Here is a 12211-nt window from a genome sequence, read left to right as displayed (position 1 = left end):
TAGCCAGACATTCGTTGCAACTATAAATATAGAACGTAGTGATCGTAGGATGAAGGCGTCTATCTTCGTCGCTCGACATTTTAATAATCAGACAACATGTTGTATCGTACTGTACGCTTCGTAGACTGAACACCAGGTAGAAGTATCGTCGCGTCTAATAGGGTCTAATATCTTCGTGCATAGGGCGTGGACAGAGGCTTTTGTTTGGAATAAACGTGTGCTATTGGGTTGGTAACTAAGTGATTGCGGATTCCCTCAATACCATCTAATGACAAATCTATTTTACTAAATTACAATTATAAAGATTGTTTACAATATTCAATGGGAATTTTCTACTAAATGTAACATATATATAATTTGCGATAAATATCTTGTAATTTCTGTGTACATACATTTTCAAATCGGTTTGTTACTTTACCAAAATAATCATGACAGTCGTGTTTCATTACAGTGCTAATGAAATTTCAAAATGTTTTATATAATACGTACGATGATATAATACACATAAAAATATTCTATAGTGAATATTCAAATATATAGAATTGAGCTACTATTAAAAGTGTTAAAAGGTAAAAGCGACGTAATAATAGGTCGGGCCGAGATTCAAATTTCATGCAGGCTGCGAGCAACCGATTATATTACGATCTCATGAAATACGCCGACAATTTCGGCTATCCTAGTAAATTCTACGGCGGAGCCACCTCCGCGCCGCTCCAAATATTCCGACAGTAATTACTCGTAACCGAGGTAGCACCGGCCCGATCTACGGCCAACACGTCTATCTGTGCACTAATTAAGAACTTAGGTAGTCAGATGCGCGATGGGTGGCAGGTGAACGGGAGAAATTATTTTTGGTTAAATTAAACGGCGAACCGAGGGCCCTGGATACGAAAGACGACGTACAACCATGCGATATTGTGGCTGTTCTGGCTATACAACGATAGGACAGCGTAGAGTAAATTTGCATTGTACAATAATTTACGTAACGGAATATTTTTCTACTCTACGCTTCTACTATTCGAATTTTATCGTCGCAAACCAACATTTTACTTTTTTTATTTATTTATTTATTTCTAAACCGCCGATAGTAAATGCTGCATAAATGAATAATACAGATGTGTAATAGTAAAAACTGGCTAAAATAAGGTCGTGTGTGTAAGTCGATGGACATGCGTAGATGATTTTTTTTTATTATTATTATTTAATTTGTACTTTATAATTTGTCCAGCTGGACATTTGGCAAATTTTTCTAACTTGATTGCTAAATAACATGTGGTTGGCTACCCCTTGTGGGATACCATCTTCGAGTTTGACTATTTCAATAGGCTATCGGTCGGTAAGCTTCGGCGACGAAAAACAGATTAATCGGCTATCGGTCGGTAAAGTGTTAAAAACCCCTGGCACTAAAACGGTTAAAACACTTTGACTGCCACGTTGGTCCTATATGATCGGTCATGGTTTCTCCTGTGGCGCCACGGTAGTCATCGGTGATCGGAGAGCTTCAACTTCTTACAATTGTAAAAATTGAACGAAATTGACAGTTAGGGGATTTTGAATATAACCAATGAATAGAAGATACTTTGAAATAAAAGATGTCCCATTGAACAATTAAGCATTTTTATTAGAACATCAATAAAAAAAAAATAGAACAAATGTTGTATCTAACGGTGCACTGTGTTGAAACACTTTAAACATAAATGTGGCTCATCAATACAATCTGGACAATAGGTGGCCACCTTTTTGGTCCGATTCTTATCAATTTTTGATCCTAACTGTTTAACATCTTTTTTATACCACTCTTTGCAAAATTTTCGTGCCAGGTACGCTTGCCCTTCTTTCTTCTGCATTTCGTATCGCAATCTTTGTCGAATAAGTATATTTCACAGCTCTGGTGAATGGCACTGTGTAAGGTGCATCGCGAGTGCCATTTTAAAATCTGATACCTGAATTTTTGTTTTTCTTGCTTGTTTATAGAGTATCATGGCGTTTGAAATTGGTGTATTTAACAATAACTCTAAAGCTAATTTTATATACCGCTTGAGGGTTCTTCTATGTGGTGTAGAGTATACTATCATTTGATCTGATAAATCTACAGTACATTTTCCTCTCTTGTAATCTACCACTACCATTGCTTTATCACAAACATAATTTTTTTTCTGGACCTCTACCATTTCAACCGAATGTTTCGTCGAAATCATAAAAATAATCATAAAACTGTTTACTAATATCTTCTACACGTTTGAACAATATATTCTGCACGTTTTGCTTACGACGAAATAACGAATGCAAACGGTTAGTTGAAATAAACGAAGCCTTGTTATAATATGTCGCTATCGACTGTTACCAAGGCGCCACGGTGTCACCAGTGAGCACCAATAAGATAAACGGTCCATTAGAGAATTTATTATTATTTTGCCATTATATGCTTTGAATAATAAAAATAATAAGTTGCAGTCAAAGATTTAATTGGTCACGGAAGACGTCGGGACGCCGCACCGGCTAATTATTTGCCAGTTATTACACAAAGCAACTAAACTTTCCGGCTGCTGGCGCGTCGGTATCTATTATACAATCGTATCGTGTCTTTTTTTCATCCTCGCGCACCTCCATTGCGTTCATGTGCCTCGCTAATTGTTGAAATTTTCATTATTTTCGCGGATTACGAAACGAACGCTTCGCGCACACAATCGTATTTTTGTAGTATCCCAGAGGAAATACAGACAGCGTAGATAACTTGCAATTGCCGAATGATAAGAACTAGGAATGGAACGATAACGGATACATTGAGAATGTTCGTGGAATTTCTTATTTTTATCGAGATGATTAAAGAGATTTTGTTTTACTCGGTAGATATCGCAGTATTCTGCTAGAATCCTAGTACCTCAGACGATATAAATGTAATGTCGGTTCATTCAATATAATTCCAACAGACATCCTTGACAAAATCAAAGAAAAAAGGAAAACGAAAGCAAAATGGCAAAAACATAGAACACATGAAAACAAAAGACATCTGTAGCGGCACTCGACAGCAAAACTTTCCAACGGTTTCTGTCCCATAACTTGCTACATAAAGACCCTATACCTGCCGAACGACGACAGCGCTGTGGTTAGCGTAATTGGTTACGAACGCTCCAGACCTAGGTTCGAATCCCGGCACTTATAGTCCGGTTTTTTCTCCACGATTCCCTAACTGAGAGAAAGCAGCAGTTATCTATCACGATATATATTATCCACCTAAAAACCTTTTCAACCTATGGAGATATACTTGAAAATGCAAAATAAGAAGAAAATATGAAATCAACTTTCGAGTAATCTAAAGACAAATTTCTCAAGTAATTTGAAGTGAAAGTACTAGAATTCAGATGTCGAATAATTTGAACGAGCCTTTAATTTCCCGTGGCATCGTCCTAATCAAATTGAAGGAAGATCGATATCAATCAGCGATATTGGTTTAATTATCTCAGCCGGTTTAATCATAGCCGTATGGTTATCCTGATTAAAATAATACAATATTTATGTCATAGAAAATTATGCGCCCACGCGATGACACATGAGCGACAGAGGATAATTATATTTTTGCACGTGTCCGGCAGAATGTGAATTGTCCAAGTTTGTAGCAGTTTCTAGGGACAGAACGCAATCAGCCTCCTTTGAAATCCAATTTTCCACGGCAAGGACATAACTATCCCGACAGTATTTAAGCGTAATTATGAGAGAATGAGACGGAATGGAGGTATTTCATGAGGAGGAAATAGGTGTCCTGATTTAAACTTCGCTCGCGCAAATTTCGCCTCCAAAATTGATGTTCCCTAATACTCTTGTCGAATACTAATACCTTCGTATCTCTCATTCACATACTATTTTTATACAATTTTAAATAGTTATTGGTAAGCCCAGCAGGCTGAAATAAAATTATCCGTTTATCCACTTAAACTATGAATTTGTATACAATATTTTTATGTGCACAACTAAAAGAATGGAACTTAGATGAAGATTCGTTTTATCCATTAAAAATTATAACAAATATTCTACATTGAATATTTTGTATATTTCTATTTGTTGTATGCATTCTGTTATATTTTTCCATCTGTCAAGTTCGCATAAATGTGTAAAACTGCGCAGTATAGTAACGGTGATGGTAACAGTGAAACATATACTATAAAAATTGAATTTCTCTTCTACTGGGTTGGCAACTAAGTGATTGTGGATGTTGCCAATGGCCACCTAATGGCAAAATCCGCAATCGCTTAGTTACCAACCCAATGGTATAATTTTTGCTAGTCTTCCCTGTAATTCTCTACGGTTGATAAAAATTCATCGGAGATGATTTCTCACAGACTGTAAGAATTTCTTTTATAAACTACAAAAACAACGTTGCTATCTTTCTACTGTATATTTCTATTGTTGTGTTTCTCTCTATAATATCTATATATCAATATATATAAATATATTATGCAACAAATCTTTGTAAAAGGTAAGATGAATACGACCATACTGTTCCTTGAGCAAAATCACGATTCTCGTACAGAAGCCTTGTGCCTTTCGCGTTCAAGTCAAACCTCGCGGATCATTATGGCTTGATTTGTACGCCCCAGATATGCAAAAGCGAGCGGCTCTTTATCGCTCTATAAACATGCCACGGTTCCAACAGGATAAATCATAATGGAACCATTGCCAGATTCGCGAAAGAAACTCTTTTCAAGTTTTCTTTTCATTCCCAGTATATACCCGATCAATTTCACTCTCACCAACTCTATTAACGAAAGATTTTCTTAGAATCCTCTCAAGAATCCTTATTTTACGTATATTGAACTATAACGAGACACGATAATACCCATGCAATCTTTCTGAAATTGCTTTTTAGAATTTACACGACTCGTGGTAATATTTAGACGCTACAAAAATATTTTTTTTTTTATTATTTAATTTGTACTTTACAATTTGTCCAACTGGACATTTGGTAAATTTTTCGAACTCCATTGCTAAATAAAAGATGGATGGCTACCCCCAGTGGGATACCATCTTCCAGTTTGACTATTTTATTTCTTCAATGAGATCAGTGGGATGTTTTCTTTTTAGTCTTCTTTCTATCAGAATTTTGCTCGCTTCAGCACCCATCTGGTTTGGATGTGTTGCCGTTCTTTCCTTGTTTTTTCTACGTAACTACCGATTTCTTCTTTCATCATTGGTATTTTTAAGTCTTTGCGTATATCCTCGTTTCTGACATACCAGAGGGCGTTCACTATTGTTCTCAGTATCTTCGATTGTAGCGACTCTAGTTTATCTATGTGGCTCACTGCTGCTGTCCCCCATAGTGGTATTCCGTACGTCCAAATTGGTTTTACTATCGTTTTGTAGATTTTTAGTTTATTTTCTATGCTGAGTTTTGAACTTCGACTAGTTAACCAGTACATTTGTCTTCTTTTTATCCGTATTTTGTCTATAATTGATTTAGTATGTTGCTTCCATGTAAGTTGTGTGTCTGAGTGAAGTCCTAGGTATTTAACTTGCCTTGTTTGTGTTATACGCGTGCCATTTAATTGGATATTTGGTGATTCCCGTTTTCTTAGTGTAAATGTAATATCGTTGCATTTACTGGGGTTTGTTTTTATTTGTTTATCTTGTAGCCATTTTCCTATTTTCTGATCTGCTCTTGTAGCAATGTGGCTGCTGTTTCTGCATTAGTGCGCCTGACTAGTACAGCCGTGTCATCCGGAAATGTCAGTATTTTGCTGTTGGTATTTGTTGGTACGTTGGCCGTGTATAGTGTGTATAGTATTGATCTTAAGTCGATTCCTTGCGGTACCCGTGCCTTGATCATCCTTTATTTTTACATCAGAATATACATCCTTTATTTTTACTACAAAAGTTTTGTTGCTTAGGTATGATTTGAATAAATGATGGATTTGTTCCAGGAAGTGTTTTTTGGTTGTTTGTAAGAGGCTTTCATGGTTTACTTTGTCAAATGCTTTCCCAATGTCCATGAAGAGAACTGTACAGTATTGTTTCTTTTCTATTGCTGGTAAAATTTCGTTGACGAGCCTGTGCATTTGCTCTATCGTGGAGTATTTGTTTCTGAATTCAAATCGGTGATCTGATATTAATTTTTCTTTCTCCGTTGTTGGTTTTAAGCGATCGTATATTATTTTCTCTAGTATTTTGGAAAATACAGGAAGTAGTGATATTGGTCTGTAAGATGCAGCTTGGTGTGGGTCTTTGCCTGGCCTTAGTGCTTTGCATTGAAATCTCCCGCTGCGATGTATTTGTCACCTAAAGATTGAAAATATTTGTGGCGGCACTCGACGACGAAACTTTCCGACGGCATTCGACGATGAAACTTTCCGACGGCTTCGCGACACAAAACACATCATCGAAGCGTAACGCTGATATGCCTAACGAGCCATCGATATCCTTACGGTCCTTTCGCCGAATATTTGGAAGAAAGCGTACGTGGCAACGATCGCGAACGTATAACGAACGCGCGCGTAGTGGGGATATTGAGGGGCAACAAAAGAAACGAATCTGTAAACAGAGGCATTCGAGTTTGAACAGCGAAGTGCGAAGGATCAAGTTTTGACGTCGAAGCAAGTCTAGTGGAGAAGCGAGAAAGTCAGTGATAATGGAGAATTGTACGAAACCAATTGAAGGCGAGGATTGTTGATTGTTGTTTGTTAATTGTTAAACAAATTATATTGTTGAACACCGCCGAGTATTTCTGGGCCATCTCCAAGGTTCGCTTTGCCAAATGCTTTCTCAATGTCCATGAAGAGGGCTCTACAGTACAAAAATATGAAGACCAGTAACAGATTCGAATCTGTTTGAAATGCACGTATATTCAATCCATGTGATTTTTCATTATTGAAGTGGGCCCGACTTCAAGGAAATTTAGCGAATGTGCAGCCGGACAAATTGCAAAGTACAAATTAAATAATAATAAAAAAAAACTTCGAGGAAAACTCCATATCTTTTCTAAAGTTTAGTTTTCTTTGCCCTCGAAGCCATTGAGCGTTGTTTAGCACTAAATCAATTTAGAGGGCCTCTCAGCCTCATAGTTTTCTAGGAACATGCATAGATGATGCAATGGTGTACTGACAGACCAGTTTTCCATAATTGTGTAAATACTCATAGACTCATGGCTTCGAAACTCTTTCATAAAGTAACGTTGCCAGTGTGCGAATCTGAACTAACATACACACATTGTACTTAATTACATTATAATTAAACTTGCTTAAATATATTTTTCTGTTATACATTCATCCACGCATTTCCTTTCTCTCTCTCTATTACGAGATAAAACCTTAACATTAATATACGGCTATCGTATTAATTAACGGTAATTAACGTTTTCGTATTTTAATCCGTACAATTATTTTTACACGCGTATCTAAATATTTAAATGTATTGGGTTGGCAACTAAGTGACTGCGGATTTTGTCAATACCACCTCTTGATAAAACCCTCAATCACCTAGTTATCAATCCAATATTTACCAAAATAATGGCTTGATAAGTCTGCGAACTACAGGTAGCAATAACATATTTGATTACTTTTCTAAAAAATAATATACCCCTGAAACCATGATTTCTACATAGATATTCTATTTCCTCAAGCAATTGTACAATTTTAGGTTAGATCAGTGTAAACAACAATTTTCAAATTAAAAACTGTCTGGATCTATACACATACAAAAGCATTAACTTTAATATTTTTCCCCTTGCAATTATACAAATTTAAATTAGATCAGTGTAAACAGCAATTTTCAAATTAAAAACTGTCTGGATCTATACACATACAAAAGCATTAACTTTAATATTTTTCCCCTTGCAATTATACAAATTTAAATTAGATCAGTGTAAACAGCAATTTTCAAATTAAAAACTGTCTGGATCTATACACATACAAAAGCATTAACTTTAATATTTTTCCCCTTGCAATTATACAAATTTAAATTAGATCAGTGTAAACAGCAATTTTCAAATTAAAAACTGTCTGGATCTATACACATACAAAAGCATTAACTTTAATATTTTTCCCCTTGCAATTATACAAATTTAAATTAGATCAGTGTAAACAGCAATTTTCAAATTAAAAACTGTCTGGATCTATACACATACAAAAGCATTAACTTTAATATTTTTCCCCTTGCAATTATACAAATTTAAATTAGATCAGTGTAAACAGCAATTTTCAAATTAAAAACTGTCTGGATCTATACACATACAAAAGCATTAACTTTAATATTTTTCTCCTTGCAATTATACAAATTTAAATTAGATCAGTGTAAACAGCAATTTTCAAATTAAAAACTACCTGGATCTATACACATACAAAAGCATTAACTTTAATATTTTTCCCCTTGCAATTATACAAATTTAAATTAGATCAGTGTAAACAGCAATTTTCAAATTAAAAACTACCTGGATCTATACACATACAAAAGCATTAACTTTAATATTTTTCCACTGGACGAATTTAAAAAAGGAACAATGAAATAAAAATAATGATGCGAGCGTCTAGTAGGTTCCATTGTAAATACACAGCATAAAACAGGGGAAGATAGAGAAGCTCGAGGGATCTGGCTGTGCAATAATAATATCGAGAATCACGCGGCAATAAAGCTTTCAACACGGAAACGAAAACGAGCGTGGAAAGATTTCCCTGATGACGTTCCAGCGCTTAGCTCTCAATGCGTGAAAGATCATTTCTCGTGAAGGCAACAGTTGCACGATATGGTATGAAGAATCGTCTAACCAACCCTGACAATGTCGACCCCTACCCATCTCTCCATGTGACGAATATTGATCATCGTCGGTGCACAGGAACCAGAGTTTCCTCCTCTATCAACGATCGCAGCTGGATTTTGAATTTTGATCGAGAGAGAACCTTCCGTCTTCCCTAATCTTCCTCTTCCATTTCCGCGAACTTTTGGGAGATTGAGGTATTTCTGGTTGCGCGGATCCACAATAGATCGAAGCGATTCATGGGGAAGAGAAGGGATATCTCTATGGTGGAAAAGATAGATCCAGGGTAAACTGGAACCGATAACAGGGAATTTCCTTCCTGTAGACGATCTTATGTGCGCTGCGGCTCATGAGTACTCTTAGGTCTATTTATAGCAACAGTATATCTGCATGAATTGTACCGAAATTTTTCTTTTTTTTCTTATTTAATTTGTACTTTTGTTTACAATTTGTCCAGCTGGACATTCGGTAAATTGTACCACAGTGTAGAAATTAACGAATTAGTTAACTAAATAAAAATTAATATTAATAATTAATTATTTTTAATATTTAAATTGTAGAATTATTTAATTAACTCTTTTATATTTATTTATATATGTATATATATAATAAAGTTTAATTTTTTAATTTATGAATATTATATTTATATAAATGTTGTTTATAATACAATTTTTTTTCACAAAATAAAAATTGATATTAATAAAATTATTATATTAAGTATATGTGTAAATTCCCTAGAGTTCAAGGGTGATAGGGACTTTCTCTGTTTTACGGACAGCACGACTTTCTTTGTTTCGCGAACAGAACGACTTTCTTTGTTTACGGACAGCCATTTTGAGAGACGCTCATTTCCCAAAAGGACGGACAGAGAGCAACATCAGAGATAGACAAGACCATAGAAGAAAGAGTAATTATTTAAAACATTGAAGATCGACGGAGAAAGATCGATAGCTCAGGACGTTGAAAATCGATTCTCGATTTTCAGGTAGACACTACACAAAACTTGTTATTTATTGTTTACTGTTATTAATTGTTGTTATTTAGTCCTGTATTTCATTTAAATATTTTCACAATAAACTCGATTTTCAGACTTCAGAATCGATCACCTGAATTACCACGTGATTAACGATCTTACATATATATATAAAGCAACACTTGCTACCTTTTAATGCAATCAACAGTTTGTAAATCTAAATCAGCTGCAGATATACTGTTAAATATACTTTCCATTCAATAGCGAAAATTTCAAAATTTTTCAAGATACCAAAGAAGCAAAATGAGAGACAGTGAAAAGTTTTTGTGCAATTCCCATTAGCATAACTCTCCGTTAATAGAAGTTTGGGAATTTTCAAAATGAGAGAAGATTGAAATATATTAGATGTAAAGAAAATTTTGCATAATTTCTAGAGGTCAGACTTTTTTGTAATTTTGGTATTTTGGAATTATGAGAAATGGAATAAGGTGGTGATTTGAAAATATTGTAGAATTCCTGTAGATTCCTTTGTTCCAATCCAAAATCCGCTATCACTTAGTTGCCAACTCAATATATAACTCGCTTTGGTAATAACATTTGTCAAGAATATCTGTACATTGAAAATATCCCACATTTTGGAAGCATTTCCATTAATACATTTCGCCCAAACAAATGTTGATCATTTGAAGACTTAAAATGGTGGTTAATGAAAAATCATTGAATTTGTGGCGACACTCGACAACAAATACCACCGGACGATACCAACTAGTGCCGGACGATGGCAGCGCAGTGGTTAGCGCCCCGATAAGTCCTGTTTTGCGACCAAGTTTCAGGACAAAAAAAATCAAGCAAGAACAAAATTACATAAAAGCTCCGCCCCCCAGCGGCTTAAATCCAAAGAATAGATCTAAAATCACAAAAAATGTAAAACACCGACACATAATATAGTATGGCTACGTCGTACCGTCGCGTATCGGTACTTTTGCCTAGCACATCATTACCAAAATTCACAGTTTATTATGAATACCAAAATGTAACAAAAATTGTATCCTTGGTTAAATAAACATCATTAAAAAAACGATGGCAGCGGAGTGGTTAGCGCCTTCGGTTACGAACGTTCGGGACCCGGGTTCAAATCCTGACACCTGTGTTTCCGATTTTTCTTTCCACGCATCTAAATTAGTAGAAAAGCAGCAGTACCCCAGCAGTGACATCTACATCCGCAACTGCAACTATCACGGCCTATACACTTCAAATTTCTCTTCCTTTTCCCTCGCTGTCTCTCTTCGCGTTAATTCACAGGACACATTCGACCGCGCGAATATTCTAAGATAATTATCTCCAAGCAATTTACAATGCGAAACACAGAATTTCACGAACGTGGTGAACGGTTAAGTAGGCAAAGGGGAAACTTTTAACAAAAAACGTTTCATCCGAAATCGCCTGCGTCTCTGTAATTAAAATGGAAAATTCTAAAAAATTCGCTTGAACGAAGTATCACCCGGTTTTTCGAAAAAATTCAGCCGCTGATAAATTAATAAAGTGCTTTCAAATTAGCAGAAGAATCGTATCCGAGGACGAACAGTCTCTCGGTTTCAATCGAAACGAACATGTTTCTCCTTTTTTTCCAAGAACTTTCTACTCGTGGAACATGTCTATCGAAATTTCTCTCTCTCTCGTTGAGGAATCTGAAATTTCGGTAGATTAAATACTCTCGTAATGAGACAGATCTTACTCGACAGGAATTCAATAATCTTTTTAATTAAAACCTTTGCAGAATTTCAGATATAACCCGCTTTACCATTAGATTATTACTTAATAAATGTTATTTCGAAATAAATAATATTTTGAAATGAAGATCGTTAATCGAATCTTCGTTGATGATTAACTGAAATGATATGTTTCCCCCTTGCAATTACACAAATTTAAATTAGATCAGGGTAAACAGCAATTTTCAAATTAAAAACTATCTGGGTCTATATATATATATATATATATATATATATACAATTTGAAAATTGCTATACAATATTTATACAATTAAGAGAGCCAGATCTATATATATAAATTATACTATATGTAAATTAATTGATATAAACCTGGTGATAAAAATCTTGGCTGTTTCGGGACAGTTTCACAAAGTTTATATATCATAAAGATGGCCGAAAAAGGAGAGAAATGATACGATAGTTATCAAATAACAATAATATACAAAATCTCGTAAGAAGCATTTCATTGTTACCAGAAACATTGGTTGCTGTATAACCTAGATGATAAGAACAGCAGAACGCAGATCGTAAACTACTGGACGTAAAATATAAAAATCTATACACGTTCGAGAAAATGAAGGCGCGATGGAGGTATCGTAAACCTTTCAAAGAATCAAGAGAATTGTTCGAGCCACGCTGCGAAGTACACTTATCAACGCAATTTGTCAAACGGAAGATAATAAAGCCGCGGTAATAAATTTGTAGAAACCGTAAAACGTTCTCGGCTGA

The 12211-nt window shown here is 35.2% G+C and overlaps 1 protein-coding gene across 5 annotated transcripts in view; it reads left to right on the top strand.

The window, feature by feature from the left end:
- The window catches only part of Btk29A (tyrosine-protein kinase Btk29A), a 346914-nt gene that overhangs the window by 313057 nt on the left and 21646 nt on the right, over positions 1 to 12211 (top strand). The gene's annotated exons all lie outside the window — the stretch shown is intronic.

This window comes from Bombus flavifrons, chromosome 18 (genome assembly GCF_040668555.2).
Source record: "Bombus flavifrons isolate JBK064 chromosome 18, iyBomFlav1_principal, whole genome shotgun sequence".
In the NCBI taxonomy this organism is placed as follows: Eukaryota; Metazoa; Arthropoda; class Insecta; order Hymenoptera; family Apidae; genus Bombus; species Bombus flavifrons.
Note: the sequence above shows the minus strand (reverse complement) of the source record. Positions and strands in the feature narration are given on the sequence as shown.